The 24,448-nt window shown below is 36.2% G+C and overlaps 1 long non-coding RNA gene across 4 annotated transcripts; it reads left to right on the top strand.

Annotated features, from left to right (window-relative positions):
- Positions 1-549: 549 nt before the first annotated feature.
- LOC139714463 (uncharacterized) lies at positions 550-23,170 on the top strand. Of its 4 annotated transcripts, none has more exons than XR_011709820.1 (7): positions 550-799; positions 2,104-2,148; positions 4,138-4,248; positions 4,917-5,050; positions 6,091-6,163; positions 15,937-15,960; positions 16,689-23,170. It is a non-coding gene; the product is annotated as an uncharacterized lncRNA (long non-coding RNA). The 4 variants fall into 4 exon arrangements; XR_011709816.1 differs by having other exon boundaries at positions 551-799; positions 16,692-23,170; XR_011709800.1 differs by having other exon boundaries at positions 552-799; positions 6,091-6,155; positions 16,692-23,170.
- Positions 23,171-24,448: the final 1,278 nt, after the last annotated feature.

The raw sequence follows: 24,448 nt of genomic DNA, 5'->3' as shown, positions 1-24,448 counted from the left end.
AAAATTGTGACCTTTGTCCCTAATTTACATACCCAAGATGGTGTCCGATCAAGTAGTTGTAGTTATTTTGTGAAATAATGTGCGTGACATGAACTAAACATATGCAAAATATTGGGGTGATGGGGCTGTTTTTCATGCGTTTCTGCAAAGAAATTTGCAGAAAGAAATAATTATGCAGACCGATTTTTCGGCCAACGGCTACCCATGAAAGGGGGAAATGTACCATTCATCGCCGCAGCTTTGAGAATATTACTGTAGTATGTGAAGACAAAGTTGTGCGTAAATTGTTTCATAAAGCTGTTCGTATATCAAGTTACGAACAACTTACGAGCGACTGGTGATCACTTTTCGATTGCTATAGTTATTAGAATTTCAATAATTCAGCACAAGAACTGATCACCAGTCGGTCGAAAGTTGTTGGTGACTTTACGAACAGCTTTATGAAACACCCACGAATTCTCGGGCGTGTGCGACGGGCTTTCCATGGTAGTATCGCGTCTCTCGCAGTGCTCCCTCCGTGATCCACACAGTGCATGCCTGCGTGGAGTGTACGTACGTACCAAAGAGTATAGAAGCGCACGCGTGCTCGTACGCTTATACCATGGCTCTACTCTGTTAGTAGCTCCATGCTTTATGCGTAGTACCTTACCCACATATACAATACGGAGGTGGTGTACGTGTTTGTCAATTCGTAACCTACTGCATTGGCGTGGCAGCGCAGCGACAGGCTCACAAATACGACTTCTGAAGACCTTTGCGTGAGACTGACGGTTTGATTAGTTTGGAGTTCGAGTACCAGGTGGGTATTAGTCTGTAAACGCAGGCATGCCTAAACACAGATGTTTGGGTTTTTAGAACAAAATTTCATGTGTGTAGTCGTGGTGCTGTTAGTGTTAGTGACTATAATAAACGTTAGGGTCTATCAGTAGTATCACTCTTATGTGTTCAGTAGTGTCTGGGGACATGCCCATCGTATCACCACAGCTCAGGCCCTATACGTGTACGAAGCTGTTGTAGTGCGTAGACCGTACGTTTAAATGTCAGGAGTATCAGGAAGGAAGTTGCGAAGTTTTTAACGTTAGACCGCGTTTCCTGAATGGACAAGGTGTGAGCCATATCATGATTTGCTATGTAATTACTAGGAAGGCTAAGTTCCAAAGAACCTACTTTAAGAGTTGACGTTGACTAAGAGGGCTTAGCGTTACTCTGGTGATTTGCTTCTGCCAAATCTGGGCGAGATGCGGGCGCCATACTTTAATGCGTAGCTAACACCACGACCAGTAGAGGGCGTATTTTACAGTGCTATATAGCGGTGATTCCTGTCCCCCTTTCCTGTCCCGTAAATATTCCCTGTCCCCCTTTCCTGTCCCGTAAATATTCAATATTGAATGATGCGCCTTTAAGTACCACCAACAACAACAACCCTTTCATTTCACCTTTTTTTATAGGGGGCATGCAGGGGAAGAAATATAACGTTACTTAGCCTGGACCTTGTTTTGTCATACAGAAGTATCATTCCTGTTTAATCATGAAATGTAACTGAAGAGAAGTCATTTATTTTCCAATATGTAGTCCCACAATTACACATCACAAGCTTGACTTTGACCTAATTTCACTGAGTTATGCTGACCGTGTTATAACAATAGGGTTTCCCTGTGCAGATGTGTGCACAGTGAAAAATGTGTTTTTAAGCAAGATTATAAGTTTAAAAGATGGTTTTCCTTTGTTATAAGAATTGTTTAGATTGCAGGAACAGTAAAATAATTTTACAAAGATTTGTATAAAAAATTTGGGTGTTGTGCCTCATATTCCTCTCAAGTACCGGTATGTATTTTCAGAATGTGTGTACCTCACATTATTAGTGGTCTGTCCTTAACACAAGGTCCTCAGGACCAGAAAAATGTGCTTGTTATAATGAAACCTTGTTATATCAGGGTTACAAAAATAATACAATACAAATTGAAATTACAATCTAGGACCACAAAAAAATTACCTTGTTATAGTGAACTTCGTCGTATCAGTGATAATTGTAGAGAGTTCACTGTATAGCCTATACAGGTATTGTTGTAACGTTTGTATTTTTCCTTTCTTTTCTTTCTGCAGGTACTGGTTGCTTTGGAAGGAGATTTATGTTGGTCTTTGTTGAAAGTACGTTTGTGTTTGTGTTTGTTATTTGTTGAATCATCTTCATCCTACATTTCATCTCATACCATTTCACCTTCATCCTTGAATATTCAGTGAATATTCACTGAGATTACATCTGGAAATTCATCCTGGAATTCACGAACTCATCCCTGAAATATCTGAAATATACCTGAAATACCTGAACTTTACCTGAAATACCTTAACTTGAACTTTACCTGAAATACCTTAACTTGAACTTGAAGAAAGCTGAGAACAGAGAACTTCTGAGTGCATGAGAATAAGACAGTATCAGAAGGAGAGAAAGTTTCAGAATCAGAGGCAGAAAGGGTTAGAGTCAAAGAGAAAAAGAGTGAAATCAAAGAGAGGAAGAGTGAGAGTTGACGAAAAAGGAGTAAAAATTAAGCAGAATAACAGAGTTTTAAAGAGTGTTTGAATGAAAGAGTGCATTCTTTAAAAGGATAGTTAAAAACTGGAAAGAGAATTGTCCTAGAGAAGGCGAGAAGTTTGCTGGAAACTTGAAAATAGAAACAGTTAATTTGAGAAAAGGTGTTTAAGAGTCCAGATTACACTGAAAGATTATTAAAGAGTGCCGTCATAAGACGAAAGCATTATAGTGTTGTAAACTAATTGGGGTAGACAAAATTTGCACCTTCAAGGATTATTTGATATTTGATATATTCTGCATTGAAAGTTGCTGCAAATAAATCAACTACAGTTGGCAAGAGCTAATAGCTAGGAGTTGAAATTTTGAAGGAATTGTTAAAAGTGTGAGAAACAATTTATGAGGTGAGGCGAGAAGTATACTAAAAATTTTATGTAAAAATATTTTTTGGTATCTTGAGTCTTGAATTTTCGTTAATTGTTAATAGGATAAAAGAATAATTGAAGAGCGCCATCTTCAGATAAAAGCATTTTAGTCATAGTAAATGAAGGGAGAGACGTTAATATTGCACCTTAAAGGGCTATTTATAAATATTGGGCTGTGAAAACAAAAGCACAATTAGTAAAAGACATACCTTTATTGCAAAAGGAGTCATCTCAAAACAGAAACATTACTGTTTCTTTAATTGTCAGTGAAGACAAAGAATAATTGGTGAAATTGAAATTTTTGTTGCGAAAGACCCTACCCTAAGAGAAAAACATATAAGGGAGACCGATTATTGTGCAGTTAAGGCAAAAGCATAATTGGTAAAATTGTAACCTTTTTTACAAAGAGCATAATCTCGAGATAAAGGCATAATTTAGTCAAATCAAATGTTAGAGAATTGAAGCTGAAATTTCTGTTGGCAGATATCGTAAAAGGAAATTGGCATAGCTTTTCTATAAAGTAGGAATTGAAGCACGTAACAGACAAAGAGTGCCACCTGTTGCTAGAAACAAGCAAACATTGTAGAAATATCCCCACCTGTTGGTAGAAACATTATATGGATCGGTGTTGCAGCTTACTGCTGGAATTTGTATTGCAGTGAAATATAGTACATGTACTGTACACATGTATTAGTGCAACTTTCAAAGCTATTCAATCCGACAATTTTGTTACCAATCGCAGTACTAGTGGAGTAGGTGTGATTCATAAAAGTATAGTGATTCAAGGAATATAACTGTGTTGATTGACAGTTGATTGATATACATTTATTTAGTAATAGGTACCATTATACTTTCAAAGATTCAAAAGCCCTGTAGTTTGACAATGGAAGCAAGTGAATTCAAGATTGTTATTGGTGATATCCTAGATATCCTCCATAGTTGTGACTTGATGAGAAATGTAGAGGTCAGTGAATGTGATGCATGTTGCAGTGTGATCAATGAAAATGAAAGCAGAGTACCATGTGAGGATTGTGGCAAGCAGTTTCATGTGATGTGTACAGGAACTATTTCTCATGAGGCTAGAATGTGTGATGCAAGGTTGATTTGGATATGTTCAGCATGTGGAAGCAATAATATTGCCCATCGCATCTTTGACAAAATTGGCATTCCTTGTCATTTCAATAGATACGAACTTCTCGAAGACCTTGGTGATGAAGATTTTCATGTTGATGTTTCACTTACATCACGCAAGAGCAACCAGAGAAAGAAACCAACGAAGATGAGACTGAAAAAGAGGTATGTGAGAAGAAAGAACAAACGTGGTGTTCTAGAAATGACAAATGTGTGTGTGGAGGAAAGAGCAAATTGTGACAGAGATGAATCAGATCCGACATTCATCTCAAATCTCACTAGGAGGCAATTTGAACCATTAGAAACTGCAGTTGATGATGGTTGGACAACTGTGAAATCAAGGAAGACAAAAGTGATTGAGAAGGCCAAACTGACAACATCCCAAACAATGACTAACAATCCTAAGACCAAGACCAATAACAAGAGCACAGTGAGATCAGTAAATGGTGTGATTCTCCAACCTGGCGTGACCTACATTGGCAAAGCAATGAAAGGCTACTATCTTGAAAAACAGAGAAGAGCCAAGACCAGCAAAGGCAAAAAATCAAAAGTAGAAACAAGGCAAGAAGAACATGGTGAACTCGTGAAGCGAAATATGAATCGAAACTTGGACACAGAACGAAATGATAGTCTGCAGGTGTATACTGAATCTGTATTGAATGTATATTCAAAGTGTGTTCAGTCACCTCATGTTATGGCAAAATACTCTGAGCAAATCTATGCAAAAACACAGAGAAGTTGGGCTGATGTGGCTAAAAGCACTCCGAATATGACTAATGGATGTTTCGTACTGAGTGGTGATCAGGCTACATGTGTCTCTGTCCTTTCCACAGACATTGAAAAAGAAGTTTGGAATGTAAACAGGCTCTATGGAGGTGGAAATGCACGGCAACCAAGAAAGAAAGGTCGTTTCACGAAGATCCGCAACAAACAAAGTGTGCCAGTGGTTAAAAATGCTGACTCACAGGTGCGTAACAATGAAAAGGTGAAACATGACATTTTTGAAGGAGAACATGCAGCAAAGAATGAAAAGTTGTGTAAGAATGAAATATCTGACCGTGAGGACAGTAATTCCACAAATAGAGACAACACAGGCTCGAATGATATGTCCAAAGTGAAGTGTGACAGAATCCACGATATGCATGAACTAAACCCATGTTACAGCGAAACAAAAGATGTTGAAGGTGACAGTCAAATATCAGTGAATGAATTGTTCTCTGTGAATTCTACTACAAATGTAAATGTTCACTCTCCGTGTCACAAACCTGTTTCAGGTATGCAAAACATGTGTGTTCAAGTTTGTAATGAATCAATATTCCTGCCTGAACGTGAAAAAACTATTAATCCATCTGATTGCATAGTAATGAATGCTGGTTCTGCAAATAGTGTTGACCACCATAATTCATATGATGTTCAAGAATCGTCTGTACTTATATTAGATGGTGAACCAGCTGCAAATGATTTAGAGACTGAAGAACGTGTCTGTAAGCCTGTTTCTCTTTCAGATTCAGAATATGATAGAAGGCAATCATATCCTCTGACTAAAACAATCGCACAAGGAAATTTTAATCAAGGTGATCAACGATTTGGTTATACTGCTGGCAAACAATGTGCATGTAATTCTATTGTGGCAGTTCTCTACATTCAAACAAAGAATGGAATCGAAATGAGACCTCGTGATCTTGATCAGATTCTGACACTTGGGAATGAGTTGTATTATTACATAAAGAAGGATTCACAACTGAATGAAGAGCTTGTAATGATAGATGAATTACCGAAGGAACTTCATATTCTGGATGAAAAATTTCAAATAACCTATGGTGAATCGAAATATGGAGTGTTGGAAGGAGATCAAAACAATTTGTCAAATTTTGGTGCTTTGCCATTGAGTCAAGCATTAGAACAAGAACTGTGCCGATATGATGCATGTCTTATGAATTTTGCTGAGAGTACATTTGCAATCATTAGGCATCACAGTGGTTATTATGTGTTTGATTCTCATTCCAGAAGTCATGATGGATACTTGGTACAAGATGGATGCAGTGTCTTGCTTAGCATTTCATCATGGCAAGGTATACAGGTACACTGTTTGAATTTGGCAAAATCTATGGCATGTGATTTACGTACTACTCAGTTTGAATTAACCGGTCTGGCAGTAGAATTCAATTCTAAGAAAAATGTATTGACAACTAGTGGCTCTAAGAGATCAAAGACCCTAAATACTGCGTGTGGGAATATAAATGATCAAAACAGCGACTATTCGCAACATTGTCATCATATTGAAAGAAATCTGAGTTATAGTGATGAGACTCAAAATGTAACAATAAAGGAAACCAGAGTTAATGTAAGCAGTGATGACTATGGAAGTGAGAATGAAGTTGAATTTGTTTCACTTGAAAAGACAACACAAAGAAGAGATAGAAACTTCAAATTTGCACCAATTACATATGTAGACAAGCAGTGTTTGTGCAATAGATTAAATGTCAATTACTGTGGCGCAGCCAGTGAACCAGTGGAAGATACAAATGAAAATTTGTGTATGAGGAAACCTGTAAATATCAAGAGAGTTATGGGTGATGGCAACTGCTTTTACAGAAGTATTTCTCATGTAGTTACTGGCAGTGAAGGAAACCATTTCATGCTCAGGAAATCCAATGTGGCACATTTACTGGAAACGGGTGATTTATTTAAAAATTTAATTAACACAGTGAAATATCAGAATGTCAGGGACTTTGTACTTCAAGAGAAATTGATGGATTTAGGAACATGGGCTGGTCACACTGATATTAGTTCAATGGCACATATGCTAGATTGTGATATATATGTGTATGATGATCGTACAAAAAATTGGCAAATTTTGTCTGCAAGGAAACCGGGGTACTATAACAAGGTAACAACTGAAAGAGGCATATATATTGTGTTCACTGGAAGCAATCATTTTGATGTAGTTGAAAGTGTAACTGCTGTTCAGTCTAGTACTTTGGATGAAAAATTAAGTGTGTTTCATGTGAATTCAGATGCAAATGTGGAAAGTAAAAAAGAAAGTCATCATGAATCATCTAAGGCTACCGAAAACTTGACATTAAAGAAAGGCAGTGTTAGAGTGAAGAAAATGATGTCCAAACAAATAATGGTGTCAAACTTGCAAGAGACACAAATTCCATTACAAAACACATGTCAACAGACAGTAGTCGATGTTGATGCATCCGAGGTGAAGCAAGTGGGAGAAATTAAAAAGATTAATCTCATGTACACACCTGTGAATAAATTTGACAGAGAGAAGTTTTGTTGCAAATTAGGCATAAAGGTTAATGACAAATGTAGCAGTAATGATGTGCCAAAAGATATGGTGGAAAATGGTAATATTACTGTCCTGTCACAACCATTAACTATCTATAAAATTAGTGGTGATGGAAATTGCTTTTACAGAGCTATGTCATATGTCACATGTGGCAAGGAAGATTCACACCGTGATGTTCGAAAAGCAACAGTTATGCATATTTTACAAAACAAGCAAGATTATGTAAGCCTTTTAAAATCAGGATACACAGATGTTGTAAAATACATTGCAAAGGAAAGAGTATTCAACAATGGCACATGGGCTACAGAATTGGAAATAATGGCCTTATCAAATCTACTAGATACTGATATTTATACATATGAAGAAAACTGTTCAAAATGGAAATTATTTGGTGCAAGCAAACTTCAGTTTGGAATTGTTACATCACAAAGAGGTGTTTACTTGCAACACACAAATGGCAATCATTACGATGTTGTAGAGTCTGTATGTCCAAGGATCCAAACATTAAGTTCATGCCAAAACTTGTCAAGACCACAAAACATTACCGCTATGGAAACGCCTGTGACAAGAAAGAGAAGACTCACAACTGAGAGAAAAGTTACGAAACAAGTCGGTGATTGTCAAATAAATGTATTGAACAATGAAGTTTTAGAGGATGACATTGAACGTGCTGTTAAAATGAGTAGGGATACTGAAGAATCTGAAGAAGTTGAAACTACAAGGCAAACTACAAAAAGGAAAAAACAAAGAAAAAAAAGTAATGCAAATATTACCAGACGAAAAAATAGAGATCGAATGAGAGCACAGAGAGAAAAGAAAAAAAATGAGCAAAGACAGTTAGAAATAGAATGTTTATCAGATGTTCAGCCTTTTCTATTCCGCAAACTAAAAAATGCAGCTGCAAAGAAAGTAAAATATCAAACAGATGAACCTTACCGGTTCGAAAAGAGAAGAGAAATTAAGGAGAGACAAAGAAACAGGTACTTGTTCGATCCTACTTACAGAGAAAATGTCAAGAGAGCAATGAGCAGAAAGATGAGAGCTAGATATCAACGCAATGCTTTATTAAGAGAAAAAATCAAGAAAATGATGAGGACAAAGATGAAAGCTAGATACCAAAATGATGCTTCATTTCGAGAAAAAATTAAGAAAAGGATGAGAACAAAGATGAAAGCCAAATATCAAAACAGTGCTTCATTCAGAAAAAGGCTGAAGACAATGAGGAAAGTAAACTATGGGTGCAATGTTCTACATAGAGAAAGGCTTAAGAAAATGAGGAAAGCTAGATATCAAAACAATGCTTTATTCAGAGAGAGGCGTAAGAAAATTATGAGGAAAGTTTCAAACATTAAGTACAAGACAAATTTTTTGTACAGACAGCAGGTTGCAATGAGAAACATGAAACGAAAAAAACAAGAAAAAATGAATATGAGAAATTGTGACCATGTTTTGAAAAAATTTAGGGAAATTGTTTCACACGGCCCTGAATATGTATGTTGCGTATGTTTGAAATTATTATTCAAGAATCAAGTATTGAAGTGTACAAAAGCAAAATATAACGATTTGAGGTGCTTAAAGGAGGAGTATTTACATACATGCAGCGATGACTGTGATATTGACTGTCAAATAGTAAAGTCATCAAGAAATTTTTTATGGGTTTGTTACACTTGCCACAGGAAATTATTAGCTGGTAATATGCCTGCTGAAGCTAGCAGAAATAATTTAGAATTACGTGCTATTCCTGCGGAACTTGGAAATCTGAATCAGTTGGAAACACATTTGATTGCACTAAACATTCCATTTATGAAAGTTTTGAATTTGCCTAAAGGAGGACAATATGGAGTGCATGGCCCAACAGTTTGTGTACCTTCACGCACAAATGAAACTGTAAAGATATTACCTCGACCGGAGACTGATGATCAATTAATTCGCGTAAAGCTAAAGAGGAAACTGTCATATAAAGGACATTATGAATATCAGTTTGTCAAGAAAAACAATGTCCTAGCTGCATTGGAATATTTGAAAAAGAATAATAAGTGGTATTCTGATATTGCTATTGATAGCGAATGGGACTCTGATTTATCAGACAAAAATAGTAAAACAGCTTGTGGTAAACTATTTGATTTAAGTGAAACTAATGATGATGATGATGATATAGAGGATGATCAAGATGGACGATTACAAGGCATTCAGTTGGGCACATGTTTGCAGAAGGTCGATATGAGACAAGAAGTGCTTGATCAGTTTTTTGATGATATTATATGCTGTGCTCCTTGTGAAAAGAATAGTCCTGTGTCACTATTGATGGATGAGAGTAATGAGGCAAAATGTTTTCCTGCTCTGTTTCCAACAGGCCAGCCAACATTTCATGATACCAGGTACATTAAAGTAACACTTGGTCGTTATTTGCATAATCGTTTGATGCATGTAGACAACAGATTTGCAAAAAATACAGAATATATTTTCTATGCTCAGTGTATTTATGAACTGCAACAAATACTTTCTAGTGTTTCTATAGCTGTCAGAAAAAGCTCAGAGAAAATAGATAATTCCACATTGATGCGATGTTCAGATCTAAAGGATGCAAGAAAACTTCATGAGATACTGGATTCGAATAAAGGATATAAATTTCTGAAACAAATACGAGGAACACCTCCATACTGGCAATCTACACAGAAAGATGTATTAGCAATGGTTAGACAACTTGGAAAGCCTACATGGTTTGCGTCATTTTCATCAGCTGAAATGAGATGGCCTGAAGTTATTAACACATTGCTAAATCAACAAGGTGATGGGAGAAAAGCAAGTGATCTGGATTGGACAGATAAGTGTAATTTATTAAAATCAAATCCAGTGACAGTAGCTCGTATGTTTGATAAACGCTTTCATGCATTTTTGAACAGAGTGATTCTTTCTGAGGCAGAACCTATTGGCAAGATAATTGACTATTTTTACAGGATTGAATTTCAACAGAGAGGATCTCCACATACACACTGTTTATTCTGGGTTGAAAATGCACCTAATTTGGGTGTTGAGAAAGATGAAACTGTCATAGATTTTATTGATAAGTATATTTCATGCAACATTCCATGTGAGGATGAAGATGAAGAACTGTATGAAATAGTGAAGAATGTTCAGCTTCACTCAAAGAAACATTCAAAATCATGCAAGAAAAAGGGAACCTCCTGTAGATTTAATTTTCCAAGACCACCTTCTGAGAAAACATTTGTTGTGAAGCCTGATGATAATCCAGAAGTTACAGATGAGGCTCAAGATGTTCTGTCTGCAGTAAAGAATTCATCATGTGTGGAAGGCAAATATGATAATGCTAGGCAGCTCTTTGAAGCTCTTGGGATGTCTCAAAAGGAATTTGAAGATGCCTATAATGCTGTAGCTACAAAAGAAGATGTAGTCATGAAAAGAGATCCAAAAGATATATGGGTTAATCAATATAATTCATTCTTACTCAGAGCTTGGAATGCCAATATGGATTTGCAGTATATAACAAATGAGTATGCCTGCATTGTTTATGTTGTGTCATACATGTCAAAAGCAGAAAGAGAAATGAGTTTGCTCTTGAAAAATGCTGAAAGTGAAATGAGAGAGGGCAATGAAGATGCTCGAAAGAGTATGAAAGAAATAGGACATGTGTATATGCAAAACCGTGAAGTTTCAGCACAAGAAAGTGTGTATCGTGTTTGTGGCCTGAGATTGAAAGAGTGCTCAAGAAAAGTAGAGTTTATACCTGTTGGACCAAACCCTGTGAGAATGAGTCTACCACTGAGTGTTATTCAAAGCAGACGAGACGATGATGATAGGAGCCCATGGATGCCAAGCAGAATTGATAAATATAAAGCCCGACCTGATGGTTTTGAATTTGAAAATATGTGTTTAGCCACATTTTGTTCAAAGTATAGACTACTCAGTGAATCTGATATAAAGGGTAAGAAACAGAAACAGAGTGTGTTTAAATTGAGAGATCAGCTGGGCTATATACAAAAAAGAACAAGAACCAATGATGCTGTAGTGAGATACCCTCGTTTTTCACCGACTGTAACCCCAGAAAAATATTATCAGAGTATATTGCAACTATTTTTGCCATATCGTACTGATAAACAGTTAAAACCTGACCAATTTTTGACATATGAGGAATTTTATCAAAATGGATCTGTTCGAATGTTTAATAAGAATTTGGAAAGTGTCAAAAGTATTGCCAATGAAAATCTCAGGCAGTATGAAAAAAACGCTGATACAATTGATCAGGCACAAGAATATCTTGAGAAATTTGGTGCACAAGAAGATGCATGGGGATTACTCTGTCCAGAAACAGAAGTTGAAAGACATGAAACAGCTAAAATCCATGTAGAAGTTGAAGATGCTGACAATGAGTTTAGAATCCCAGATCTTGAATCTAAATCTCAGGAGAAAGAGTCATATGGCATAGAATTTCGATCATGTAGCATTTCGAGAGAAGACAGTAATGTCTTATTAAGAACTTTAAACAGCAAGCAGCAAAAAGTGTTCTACAAAATACGACAATGGTGTCTTGACAGAGTTAATGGAAAAGAAGCCACACCGTTTCAGATATTTGTGACAGGTGGTGCTGGAACAGGAAAAAGTCATCTGGTGAAATGCATATGTAATGAAGGGACAAGAATTCTAGGTAAAATGATGCATAATCCAGATGATCTTTCAATTATGAAAGTAGCTCCAACTGGAATTGCAGCCTACAATATTGATGGTAGTACTATTCATAATGCACTGTCCATACCCATTTCTGCTTCATTACCTTATCAACCCCTTGGAGAAGAAAAGATAAGTCATTTACGTACTCAGCTGGGCCAATTACAGATACTAATAATTGATGAAATATCCATGGTTGATCAGAAGCTACTGTGGTATGTACATGGACGTTTAAGGCAAATAAAGCAGACGCGTGATGATGCTCCATTTGGAAAGGTTTCAGTTATTGCAGTTGGAGATTTTTATCAGTTACCCCCAGTAAAAGGTACTCCTTTGTATAAAGATACATTGCAAAGTTCTTTATGGACAGACAACTTCTCTATGATTAACTTGGATGAAATAATGAGACAAAAGGATGATGCAGACTTTGCTGTTCTTTTGAACAAATTAAGGGTAAAAGAAAAGAAAGATGAATTATCAAGTGATGATTTTGCAGTTCTTCAATCATGCCAAACTGGAGAGCAATGTGAGGATGCACTGCATATATATTCTTCAAACAAACAAGTAAATGACTGGAATAAAATAATGCTTCACAAGAAATGCACAAATATCATCTGTCTTGATGCAGAAGATTTTGAACTTGGCGATAAGGGTAAAAACAAAGCATGTGACAAGCCACGGAGATGTACTAAAGCTTCTTTGCCAGCATATCTTTGGGTTGCTGAAAATTCTAGAGTGATGCTGATCAAAAATGTGAATGTGACCAAAGGTTTATCAAATGGCTGCATTGGCACTGTAACTGACTTAGTAAGAGTAAATGAAAATGCCAGACCCTCAAGTGTGCTTGTGAAATTTGACAATGAAAAAGTAGGAACACAGTCAATAGAAATGCAACAGGAATCAATTGGGAAAAAATATACGAGGAAACAATTTCCCTTGAAATTAGCATATGCATGCACAATACATAAAGTACAGGGCATGACAATGGAAAAAGCTGTTGTTTCTCTGAAAAATATATTTTTGCCCGGACAAGCATATGTTGCTCTGAGCCGTGTCACATCAATACGTGGACTAACTATTGAAGATTTTGATCCCAAAGTTATATATTGCAATCCAACTGTTAAAGAAAGTTTAGAAAACATGCCAACATTTGTTGATGAAAAGAGCTTTGATAATGATGTTTCTGTTGCGACTCTGAATATAATGCTACATAACATTCAAGGTCTTAAAGCACATTTCAAAGATATCCAATCAAACCTCCTATGTAGAAATTCTGATATTATTTGTTTAACTGAAACTTGGCTTAATGATGACATTTTTGATGTGAATTTAGATCATTTTAAAATGTACAATCAACCTCGGTCAAAATCTTATTCAGATGAAAGTCCCTTATTTTCGGCACTGAAAAATCAAGCACATGGTGGAGTTGCAGTGTACAGTAAAATCAAATCTATTAGTAGGCTGGATTTACATGTCAATAATCTAGAATATATTACATTTGCAGTAACTTGTCCTTCATGTCTCATTTCTGTGATATATAGACCTCCCAGATATGATAAGAAACAATTTTGTGAGAAACTGAAGAGACTACTCGTAGAATTGCAGCAGAGAAGTACGAAACGCATAGTTATTGGTGACTTCAATGAAAATCTCAGACAAGGTTCAAGTGATTCATGTGTGCATAAATTGATGTATTCTTACGGATATCAACAACATGTACTTGATGCTACAACAGAAGGTAATACATTGATTGATCATGTATATAGCACAGGTATAGACTCACTTCATGTTGAAGTTATTCCACTTTACTACAGTTACCATGAGGCTATCAGAATACAGTTCTGATGAGTGATGTCTTGAGTTTACGCAAAGTAATGTGGCACATATATTCAAATCAATTGATATTTATTTTCTTTTGTCATCATATTTCCTTTTGTAATACAGAATGAGGAAAATAAAAAAGTGTGAATAGGACAGAGCATACAGCAATTCAAAAACAAATGAGTAGAAGTGATACTTATGATCAATACTGAGGTGTTTGAAGTTAAAAAAAAAAATTGCAATGAGTAAAACATGTGAAGTATGGAGGGTTCCACTGGGAAGATTATGCTTGTGAATATGAAACAAGACTTCAACAAAAGTATGACTACTAGTACTACAGAAAACAGCGACATTATGAGACAGAAAGTGACAATTCAGTGATTATAGACTTCCTAAATATGACCCAAAAATAATGTGAGAAATTATGGAAATTAGTTGTTGAATTGCACCAAATAAGCACAAAAAGCATAGTTATTGGTGAATTTAATGAAATTCTCAGACAAGGTTCAAGTGATTTGCTTGGCATAATTTGATGTGTTCTTATGAATATCAACAACATGAAGTTGATGCTACAACAGAAGGTGGCACATTTATCGGTCATGTATGTAGTATAGGTATTAATGATCTCACCATTGAAGTTATTCGCCTTTACTACAGTTACCATGAAGCTATTTGAATACTGTTTCACTGAACTTGTTTTTACTAATAACATTAGATGTTTATTCAAGGTTTTTTTCACAATGCTGAAATCAAATGAAATATATTTTCATCTTTCATCATACATATTTTTATGATGTTATGGAGAATAGATGAAATATGATGAATGAAATGAACAGAATGTTCAACAGTAGTGAAACCTTATGATAATATTAAATTGTAATGAATACTGAAGTGATTGAAGTGAGGAAAACAGTGTGCCATGAGCAAAGTGTGCAAAGGGTGGAGAGATCCACTGAAGCGACCTTGATTGTGCACAGGAAACAAAACTTGGGCAACAATAAAAGTACTACATAACACATTGACATTATAAAGAAAAAATAAATAGACAACGACAAGAGCATGCAACAGAAACAATGATCTTTGATTGCTTGTTGAAAGAAATGTGGGCTTGCATGTCAAGAAGAAGGAAAAACACATAAATTGTGTAATTGCAAAAATGATTTAAAGGACTGTAATTATAATGTTACATGTATGTCAGCAATAGTGGTGATATTAAAAATTTATGAAGTGGTAATGCTGAATCTAGGTGAGAATTATCAACCCTTTTCACAAAGCAGTAGCTGAGCTGGTAGTTGCTCTTCTCTAAATATCATTGTTGGAAATGTAACTATAAAAGGAAGATACAAGTTCAGTATGGAACAGAAATAAAACAAAAGACAGAAAATGGAATTGAAATAGAATAGACAAAGAATAAAAATAGAACAGGCACAACAGAAATAAAACATAGCCCAGAAAATGACAGTGCAGAAAGGTAGATTTTGGCATAATAATCATTTTGAAAAATATTTTTTTTCAGAGAATTAAATGCTGATAATGATAAGTTTGTGTTACTATTTGATGAGCGTTTAGAGCTGAGGAAAATCAAATTGTAAATGCTGATGAAAGTGCTTTGAAATAAATGGAAAAAGTAGGAGTTGCATTTATATGTGCAAAACCTGATCAATAGGCATATGTTGTAATTGATAGAAATGAATATTTCACCAGAGAAGATAGAGTGAAATCCATGAGTGATCATGTATGTGGTGCAAGAATTGTATTTATTACGTAAACATTATGAGCTACATAGCACAAGTTTTGATTGATTTCATGCAAATTTATGAAAAATGTTTTGAGTTTTCAAACCCCTGTTTCTCAAACATTTGCTTTCATTGATTGATGTCATTGTTTCTCTTTAGCACCCATGGTAGTGAGAATAAAGCACTGGCCAAAATGAAAAAAGCATCAATTAGGTGTATTTCATCTAGGTGTTTATGGCTAACATCTTTATGTCTTTACATTTGCCTGGTGAATGATGAACTGGTCTGTGCTTGTGCCGCAATCATGTCCAGCCTTGTACCCAAGTGTTTCCACCGGTGAGTTTTATTTCTTTTTTGCTTTTTTTTCCCCCTACTTTTTGTCAGATTTGTATGCATTTAACTTTTCACACAACTTTTTGACAAAATCAGGCTCAATCATACTCAGTGTTCAAATTAAATTCTCACAATAATCTCTCCAGGTGTGTTTTTAAGCTGTATTAGCATAACCTGTAGAATTATGCATACACAGGTGTTTCTTCAGAATTATTTTTTTTTCCCCTGAAATGTTTGTAATATATGTTCTATCATCTAAAGTCTGTGATCTGAAACAGTTTGTTAATTCCATATTACATTTATGAAATGTTATTCACATATTCCTTATTCTTATAAATGTGACTGTACAAGTGTAGTTTTGTTCTGTCCAATTTACATCGTAGCTAAACATGATATACATCCAGAGAACTATGATGTATATGCTGTACTCCTGTAAGAGAAATAGGTGTATGTATTCATGAAAAGAAAGGTTAACATAAAAGGTGATGTGATGTTATGTGAAGTTGTGAATGTTTCAGTACAGTTGTGTTCGCAAGTTATGACTACAAGAAATTGGTTGTATCTGTCTAAAATATGTAAAACATAATGTAACTTTCTTCGTAACATTTGTGATAATGATATTTATGTTCTCCCATTCTAACAACACATATTTCAGTTCTTTCATTTTATCGATGTTAAAAGATAAGCAGTGTACTTCATTTGTAACAGTATGTTGTTTATGTATTTTAAAGCAGGGTCTTGACCAACAGAGAGAACACACCAGCTTTGCTTTGCAGCGTTGGTGTAGCACAGGGAGTAGAACTCTACTGGTTAAAGGCTCAAAACCAGTCAATTGGACCAGGTGTGGATCGCATCTATTTCAACTGTGTGGACAGCTGTCAATCTTGGATCAAACTTGGTTGACATGCAAGCACTTCATATCAGATGATAACAGATGAGCAACGTAATAGTTTCTCAGGACTTCCACTCTCTTCCATCTACAATAATTCTAAGCACAGTGAACAGTATGCATGATAAATGCAAAAGCAAAGGGTATAAATGTAATTGAAGTATTGTGGAATGATTTACGCAACATAAAATACCTCAATAATTATTAATTTTATGTTTATGTGGTGGTAATCAGATCATGTGTAGTATTGGAAGGTACGGTAAGTTAGCCATAGTGGCATGTTAAGCCACCGTCCCTGGAGACACTCAAGTGGTAACGTGTTAATGACCCATAGCATAATCATTTACACCACCATATTGTTTTCGTGATTGACACAGAAACGTCTTTGATTAAGGGCAAAACCAAAATGTAGACCATAAAAGTAGAAGTATGTGAAATGCAAATGTGCAGTATTTTTACATTTTTCCATTATGGATCAAAGCTATGACTTAGATATTAGATGATGATTGTGAGAAGCAAGTGTGGGTCTTTTTTTCTGTTTTATCCTTTGAATAATTGCAAAGATGCAAAGTTTAAAAAAAATTAACAACAAGATTTTCATGACTTAGTGTCTTTGCGCTCGCGCAAACGAGAAGGGTATTCCCCCTCCCACAGTAAGGAGCCTTTTTTAAATTTGTAGCTGTTAATAAAGGATCTGGTGCATAATTAAGTGACTATTGTTTGCTAATTTGGCATGATGAAGGGAAATACACCTTCAATTGCAAGCATCACTTCAATCCTTTTAGCTACACTCCTCATTTTTGGTTCAAGTTGCAATTTCACTTGATGTCTGAGAAAAATGGGTACTATGTGTGAAATCGTGAGACAGACCCTAAATGCATGAGTCTCACCATAATGAGAGACTTGGTCTGTAATTGATGCATATATTTTGTGTATGCACATATATGTAAACCTTCAGTAATGCTCTAGGTGTGGGGTTAGTTGAGGAAGACTCTATGACCCTGTTTACAGTGTGGGGCTGCACCATGCTGCGGCCAAGCCGTGGTTGAGCATAACCTCAATTGCGAGGCCAAGCCCCGCAATTTTGTTCCTTTACACTACTGGGCTCGGCCGCGCTTTTATTTCAAACCTTTTAATATTTTGTCATAGTGGCGCTCTACTTGTAAACAAACACAATTCGGTGTTGTCTGGTTTTCAGACCCTTTGCCAACTGAATTTCATGGCAACGAAATCACCGTTCGGGCAAAGGCCTTTTCTGAAGGGAAAGATCCTTTGCAGGACAAGATCACATTAAACTATGCTAGTTTTCGATGTTGAGGGGGTTAATATCCTGAATAGTGAAATAGTACAAGTACGGGGTTTGGAAACCAGAATAAAATTGGCAGCGCATTTGGCCCCATTTGCGTTTACACAGAGAAAAAGGCCAGGCTCAGCCGCGGCTTAGCCACCTCCAGAGCGAGGCCAAATGCAAGGCCAACTTTGGCCTTGCATTTGGCCTTTTGCACGTTTACACTGAAATGGAGGTTGGCTGGGCTATCGTTGAACTGCGGCCAAGCCTCGCATCGTAAACAGGGTCTATGTGGCAAATTGAGCTATGGCTCAACTTGCCCTAAAGACCTGCATTCATGTCCATGGTACAATTGAAAACATAGTTGAGACCATGGACAATTTGTATGGAGCACTAGGCGTGGTGTGGCCTATTTTGTTAGGAAATTAGTCATTTGTCAACGTAATGACCATTTCTTTAAAAAATGTTCATTTCATTCAACATTTTGAAACATTACAAAGTGACTGATTTTGTAATGAAATAGGCCATGCAATATTTAAGGCTCTATTCAAATAGTCCATGATTTCAATTTTACCATCTTCATAAATTTATGCCATAAAGTCTAGCACATTTTACTAAATATAATGCGTGTAATCACTTCATACTTTTAAATACTTCTGAGATATGAAACTAAAAAAAAGAAGTCCATTTGATTTATGTTGGATAGTAAAAAACAAAACAAAAAACAAAAACATGTTTTTTAAAGAGAGTTTCAAAACTTACACTGCTTCTCTGTGTGGGAGTAGCAAGTAAGCACTACATGTAGCTACCTCGAATTTTTCCAGAGGATTAATTGCAATGGCATGACACAAATTTCTGCAAGACACTCAGTTATTTCTGATGCATCATGCGAAAAACAAAAATTGACCCATAATACCTTACATTCACCAAGTGCAGATAAAGTAAAATTTTAAACCATTTGAGGGTTTTCATGAAACAAGAATGGAATTTGTGTGTAGAATATGTTTCAGTGGTAATTCTAGATGCTGCATTTTTCTGGGGAAAAATATATTTGAAGAGGTTGCTTTGTCATATTTAGAATTGTTGAATATTGTCATTTGAATTGAATCAAATGATGGAAAAATCTTTTGTGTTATAAATTGTGCATTAGGAAATTTAGTGTCCATATAACATATTGTCAATGTGACTTGAAAGAAAATGATGGCCATGTTGAAAGTAGCTCTCATTGCTTATTCAATATTTTGTTTCATTGTAAGTGTAATCAATTCCAGCAGTATTGATGTTTTAGTTATATGTTTTAATAGATATTTATTGCCTACATATCAGATATGACCTGTGACAAAAGTGGTGCCATTTTTGTAGCTGCTTGCTTTCTTCAAGAAAGCTGCCATTGTTAATTGATGTTTTTTGATATTGTTTATAAAGGTTTAAAGTTGAAGGGAAGAAATGTTTCTCTTTTGTATTATAAATCACAGATCAGCAGTTTCTACTGTTTTTATATTCAGCTGAGCATTGGTTAGTGTCAAAAAAGGCTGCCATTGTCATAATGATTGCCATTGTTTATTTGAAATTCTTTGACATTGTCAAATCAATTTAAGGATTGGAACTATTTGTATGTGTGAGTGTGTGTGTGTGTGTGTGTGTGTGTGTGTATAAATCAGGAATTTCATTGTCCATGTTTTAGTTAAAGTGGCAAATAATTGAGTCAATATTGTGACAAGTCAATTTTTAAAGCCATGATGCGCCAAGTAATGGACATCATGAAGACTGTAGTTGATGTCCTGAACCCCGGTCAGATTCCAGTCCTTACATGTAATCAAGCACTCTACACTATGGCAAAGGGGGTCCAATGGAGCAGCCCTAGAAGTTATATTCCAGGGATTATTCCATAGTGATTTTTGGTTGACGATGCGTTTTGAGGATATCCTGACTCATATCACATTGTGTCAGATCTAAACACACATTGCAGCAGATAGGATCAACCCAGTCCTGAATGCAGTTTGCAGAGCTATCTCTGGATGTCTGCGACCAACAAGAGTAGATGACCTTTATTAACTGTGTGGTATTGCCCCACCACACATCAGGCGAGAGGTCTCAGCACAGATGGAGAAAACCAAGCAAGAAGTTAACCCTCGCCACCCACTCTACAATCGCGAACTTGCTAAAAAGAGACTCAAATCCAGACGCAGTTTTCTCCATTCAACCGAATCCCTTGATGGCACCGCCCACGGTCGAAGGATTACCCTATGGTCCAACCACCTCCAGTCTGTGACGAATAAGCTCTCCTATGGACCAAGTGAATCACTCCCTCCGGGTTCAAGTGAGGCATGGCCCACCTGGTCATGCCTGAATCGCCTACGGACAAGAACAGGACGATGCAAAGTCCTCATGCAGAAATGGGACTACAATAGGGATGGAGAAACTGCTTGCAACTGTGGGCAGGATCAGACAATGCAACATCTTTTGGTCTGCCCCCTCCTACCAGAGCCATGCACTGTCAATGATCTGGAGACTTTCAACACCAAAGCCGGATCCTGCACTCTGCACTGGGCAGGACTTGTGTGGTGACTCGAGAAGAAGAAGAAGAAGAAGCAGATAGGTTGCAGACAGATTCTTGCAGCATGAGAGCAAACTGAGCAGGAGACAATTTGAGCTATCAACTGTGGTTACTAAAATGGCAACATTTTTTGCATAACATAATTAAAACCAGACGACTCTGCTGTACTTCTTGGTCTCTAATGGAAGAGACATTAGCACCAACAAAGATCTCATCACCACACAAGGTAGTGACATTCTTTGCTGCGATTGTCCGGACATGTCAGATGATAGCACCGTGCACGTGTGAGGAGGCAGACACTGGTACATCATATACTTGTGCACCTATAGGATGCCGTACATTCGCAGATTAGCAACGTGCCAATATGCACTGTTCATACAAGTGTTGCACCCTTTGAGCTTGTCCTAGCAGCAGCCATCACCGGAATATCCATGAACAGTGGATTGCCTTTGGAGCTGGGAAGAACTTCAGGTTCATAGCTTCTTTATGGGATCACCAAAACTTGGCTGATGTGTTGCCATGCCAATGTTTCATGTTTTTAGTGGCTGTGGCTTAGCGTCTTGTTTTTGTAACAAGGCAGAAAGATTGCGTGGGTACCTGGACTACCTATGAACAAATCACAACCGTATTCAGCGCCTTCTATGCTATGCAGACTTACATACTATTGAGGAGTAGATGCAGCTCAATGGAGCAATTTGTAGTTTGTTGGAGTGTCGCTGAAAGAAAAGAATAGATGCAGAGTGTTAAAGTTGACAATGCCAGAATGTGACTTTGCAGTGTGCAGCTCCTTATTTGTTGTTGTTGTTGTTGTTGTTGTGTTTTGTTGTTTGTTTTGTTTTGTTTTGTTTTGTTTTGATTTTTTTTTTTTTTTTTTTTTTGTGCAGGGGGAATTGGCCTGAGTTTCAAACCCACAAAAAAAAAAAGGGTGCTGGCAAGCATCTTGAAAGGTAGCTATTTTTGTCACAGGTCAAATCTGAGATGTTATGCACACAGTAAAATTACTGATGTTTGACTGAAAATACCACAGGAAAACATTTGCACCCAACAATGTATTTAATCTCTAATATCAAAAACTTGCTAATAAAGATATATAGCCATTTTCATAATGGTCACCATTTTTGTCAAAGTCAAATTTGCCTAGCTCTACATCCGTATTTAAGCTAGTATTTTCACGTACAGTTATTTTGGTAATGAGAAGATCACATGAAGTGTATTAACAGGGTATTATACAGTAGAAATCAGTGTGTGACCAGTTGGACTGTCTGTTGCAAATGTTGCGTAGAGAATTCTTACAGTTTTGAAGCAATCTTTATGGAAATAGGGATACATCATGAAATTGAGGCTTCTTGGCTGAGCAAAACTGGAAGGGTGTCATAATTTTCTTGTTACTATTTGCTGTGTTTTTCACTTTATATTGAAAGATACAACAGAGGTTAATGTTAATTGGGCAAAATTGTATACCTCATTGGAAAACATCGAGTGTTGTTGTCTGGGAAAGCTGATTTTTTTTTTTCAGCCTTTTTTTACAGGAATCTGCCACATATTGTCAGTTGAGAATGATAAGGGCTTTAAGGTGCCACTGAATCTATAATGTTCAAGACAACTTAATGCCCTTCTCATTCTCAACAGATGAGTATGATGGATGTGTGTCAGTTGAAAGTTCATGTCACAGAAGGAAATCCCCCAAATATGCAAATGGAAGTGATAAATCAAGGGTCTTTTGTTTGATATTGGTATGTAAATGTTACATGTAGAATTGCACAGATGCGAATTATGAGGTATGCAACAATGGAATGTTGTGTGAGCAAAACATGCCATTCTAAAAATGTCTGTCAGTGAATGTGCTTAGACTGTAATTGCACAGGTATTATTATTGTTATTGTTACTATTTTTGTTATATTTATTTGTTTCATTCATTTACTTATTTATTTATTCATTTATTTATTTGGCCATGCAATTGCAATTTAAAGTACAATTTCATGTTACATACAGGGTATAAAGACTCATGTATAAACCCATAATTGCTGGAAATTGCACATGTAAACATAAATGTCAAAGTTGGGTTGAAGCAAATTGACCAAGTTTGCAACTGACATGAAAGAAAGTTAAGTCACATGGCACAGAAATTAGGGCATGAACATTGCATGTTTTGTAGACATGGAAATGGAAAAAATGAGACTTCCTGTGATGCAGCCATAAATAATGAATGAGTTGATGAGAGTTGAGAATAATTGCAGAAATCAATTTAAAGCTCTGTTGTAGTTGATGCAGCTGTATTGTGTCAGTTTAGTTCAGATTTCAGAGTTCTACGCTTATTCATACAGTGGTGAAAATTATGGATAGATATTTCCCTTGGAGCAAGACTGAAGGTGTTATGTCAACGGAACTGTAACACACAAACTATGAATCAGTTTGAAGCTGACATGCACTTCAGAATGTGGTAAAATTATTAATACCGGCACATGTATGCAAAAGTTGCAGCTACCATACAGTGTAATTGTGTACTTGCAGCCTTATTTCAATAAAAATTGGATTAGTTTCATGATTTGAGAACAGACACAGTGCATAAATTATGTATTTAGTGTTGATATTTTGGGTGCTTGTTTGTTAAAATTATTCCCAAGGTTCGCTATTCTGAAGGGTCGTTAATCCGAAACACAGAAATTTCCTGCACCGAAAGGTTCGTTAATCCGAAAATGAAAAAGGGTTCATTATCCGAACATTTGTGGCGTTATTCCTAAGGTTTGTTATTCCAAAGATTCATTAATCCGAAATGAAATTCGGAACAATGAACCTTCGAAATACCAAATCTTTTGACTAAAGAGCCTTCGAAATAACGAACCTACACAATAACGAGCTGTAACCAATATTTTAAGTCTTGAGATCAAATACTTGATTAGTTCATTTTGTTCATTGCATGCAAGGCAGGTAGTGATATAACAGCGGAGTAAAATATACCTGTACATGTGCCACTTTGACGTAGAGATACAGCAATACATACAAAAAGTGCATTGGCTGTTAATCCCCAACCATTGTATGTGACAGTGTAAAGGGATGGCACAGTATTGGTGGAGATGAGGATCGTGCTTTTAACTTTTCGCAGGATACCTAGTAACTTATGAAGTAGTATGTAGCATACCATTTGAAGAGGAATTCAAAGTTTAATTGAAGAAAATCAGGTTTGGAATGACTGAAACTTGAATTTTTCATGGATTTACATGTTCTTTCATATTTCATAAAAGGTTTCTCATTATCTTACCAAAAAAAAAATGTTAGAAAGCCTGAAATTAGGTCTCGAATAAAACTTTATTGCACAATCATTTTAATGAGTCAGAGCATGCATTCATCAAGAGTAAGAGCAAAAAAGCTTACACACGTATGCACATAAGAGGTTGAATGTGTGCTTACAAAGTAAACTATGCTTTTTTCATGTGACAACAAATATCTGGTGTATCAAATAGGAATAGTAAGATAATTTTCAGATGATAAGAGTAGCCGGTTCAATATCATTCATAAGAGCATGCATTAAGCACACAATGGTGATTGTGCTAACTACAGGTATGTGGGTGGATAAAAAGGAATACACTGTATATGCAATAGCAAAGTACAGTTGTATGAGCTATACATTGTTTAACAGGCAAGTGTTAAAAGAATATGCACACAACAGAAACTGTGTAACACGAAAGCAACATTATTTATGGAATATGAATATTTCTGTTGTTCACCTATGTGTACGCAGATGGAATTAACCATGACC

Source organism: Diadema antillarum, unplaced genomic scaffold, assembly GCF_040938485.1.
Source record: "Diadema antillarum isolate AM-2024a unplaced genomic scaffold, OU_Dant_1.0 scf00000000, whole genome shotgun sequence".
Lineage (NCBI taxonomy): Eukaryota > Metazoa > Echinodermata > Echinoidea > Diadematoida > Diadematidae > Diadema > Diadema antillarum.
This window is presented reverse-complemented; position numbering and strand designations above follow the sequence as displayed.